Source organism: Zingiber officinale, unplaced genomic scaffold (assembly GCF_018446385.1).
Source record: "Zingiber officinale cultivar Zhangliang unplaced genomic scaffold, Zo_v1.1 ctg230, whole genome shotgun sequence".
In the NCBI taxonomy this organism is placed as follows: Eukaryota; Viridiplantae; Streptophyta; class Magnoliopsida; order Zingiberales; family Zingiberaceae; genus Zingiber; species Zingiber officinale.
The window spans coordinates 227,529-230,140 of NW_024589905.1; the positions used below are offsets into that span (position 1 = coordinate 227,529).

At 32.4% G+C, this 2,612-nt stretch overlaps 1 non-coding gene across 1 annotated transcript; it reads left to right on the top strand.

Annotated features, from left to right (window-relative positions):
- The first annotated feature begins 369 nt into the window (after positions 1 to 369).
- TRNAR-UCU lies at positions 370 to 442 on the top strand. Its single transcript has one exon. It is a non-coding gene; the product is annotated as a tRNA-Arg (tRNA).
- Positions 443 to 2,612: the final 2,170 nt, after the last annotated feature.

Consider the following 2,612-nt stretch of genomic DNA (forward strand, 5'->3'; position numbering starts at 1 on the left):
AAATGCATTAATACTTTTTTTTCTTGAATATGTACTATTAACACGTTATTTGAACGCATTAATATTACAGTATAAAAAAAAAAGCGTCCAGTCGACATTAATACGCCTCAGGCATTAACGTCTTTGTGGATGCCCATAGAATTCATTTTATTAAACATAATTTATGTTTATTTACTAACTATATGGAGGAAAGCAATTTTTTTTTAAAAAAAAGGAAATAGCCTGAGAAATACATAGTATAAAAAAATAAAATAAAACAGAGATATTTTGAATTTTGTCATTTAGGTTGTATATGAATAATTGATTCCATAAATAACGCCACTTTTATATTATAATATTAAATAAAAAGTTGTCACACCTTGTACAACAGCGCCCGTGGCCTAATGGATAAGGCGTCTGACTTCTAATCAGGCGATTGTGGGTTCGAGTCCCACCGGGCGTGACTATTTTTTCTTTAAATATATTTTTTAATTTTAAGTTGTTTTAAATTACTGTCCGGAGAATTTTAATTATAAAAATTAAGATACAAATAAATAAAAACTATGTACCAAAATATTTAAAAATGAAATTACGATAAATTAATTTAGAATTCTAGAAATTATTTAAGGAAAATTGGAGTAAGAATACCTCTATTTTCATTTTTATCTCGAAAAGTTCTATTTTCATAAATTACAAGTAATATAGTACTTCTAATGTGATTTTTTTTAAAAAAAATAGAATATATTCTAAATGAAAATTTTCAATAAAGAACCACAAATAATCAAATATTATAATTATATCTCTAATATCACATATTATTATGCATCAAAAAAATTACACATGAGTGAATTTTAACCAAGATCGGGTATAAAATATAGTTGAATGTTTTCCGTCGTCCACTAGAAACATGAAATATATCATTTGACTTAGTAATAAAAAAAATCACTAGTTATCTAACTACTATGTCTTAGTTCTATTTTAATGATCAATTAGTCCCCGGATCATGGTGTCACGATAGAACATTCAAATTATCACCCAAGTATTTATGGTTCGAATCTAACTACGACATATTTGTAGAAATTTTTCTTTCAAATAGGAGGTGTAACCAAAGGATGCTGGGCTTCTGGGCTGACCGTCGGGTACGCTTCTCGATTTATCCTTGTGCCCGATGGAAAACTTCTGCGGAGATAGTCAATGAGGATAATTGAGATTATCATTTCTTATTTTAATGATCAATTAACGTATTTGTAAAGATTTTTCTTTAAATGGGATGCACAATGATCTTTAGGTCCCTCATCATGAGTAACTCTTGTAAGTGGGAAATTTATATACTGCCGAGTCGATTGCCACAAATTCTATATTATCTGACCTAATTAATAATTTTTTTTTATTTTAATGATCAATTAAGTTTTAATTAAATCATTCTTAGCGTAATATGCCTAAGATAGTTAGTTGATATTGTAAATGAATTTAATAATTTAATTAGACAAGTTTTGCAATCTAAGTAACTATAATAATTAGAGAACACCATCTAAATTTAAATTATGTGTGAAATTTTCTAATTATATTATAATAAACCATTTTTCCCAACATTATATCCATACAAATTAGAAATATTTTATCATTAAATTCCAATATTTATTTTTATAAATTAGAAATATTTTTTCCTACATTGAAAGTTTCAAGGCATGTTGGTTAATTTATATTGATTCACATGCATTGAGGATATCAACAAATGTATGGAGAGAGATTCTCTCTCACGCGTGGGTGCGCAATGTAAATTCAGGGCTCGGATTACACTGAACCATGTTGACTCGTGTGCGGGCACGACTTGCGCGCGTTGAATGTTGGACCGGTCGGGGCAAAATTTGCCCAAGTGGAACAGATGCATTAAATTCGAGATTAATGCACTTAACCATGTTGATTCGTGTGCGGGCACGACTGCTGTGTAACTGATGCATTAAATTCGAGATTAATACAAAATCAAAATGGTCAACCGATAATGAATTGAATGTCGAGCTTGGGGGTGACCGGTCCAGTCTCACGAAAGTTTCCCGACCACTAGGGTAAATCGGGAAGCGTTTGCAGCGGGCAGCCTAAGAGTTCTGCATCCTTTAGTTGCGTACAAATTCATCATAATGAGTTTATTTAAAAAAATGATTAACCAGGCTGGATAACGTCGAGCTTGGTTGCTTCTATATAAGAAGGTTATGATCATAGACAGAAAGAATTATATTGTCTCGACCCTATATAATATATAAACGGCTGATCGACCGGCCTAACCCATACTAAGCGCAATCACCTAGGCACCTTTATAATCAACATATACTTCAAGTTACTACCGTCAATGAAGAATTCATGTGCAAAATGATAAAATGTGCAAGTGTGATTTGTTGGAAGGCATTGACTTACTAAAAGAAGAAGGTATTTTGTGAAGGTCAATAGCTGGGCAAATCTCCTTTGGCAGCGGGCTCATAACTGCACTGCACTGCAATGCTGAAGAAGAGTGTGAGCTCTATGCCTCTGTCAAAGAAGATCTCGCCCAGCGATGCACCCAGCACATTCGGTCTTTCTTCTCGATATCGAATGCTCCTCGACGAGGCGGTTCAGGTTCAGTGATCTCCCTATTTAAA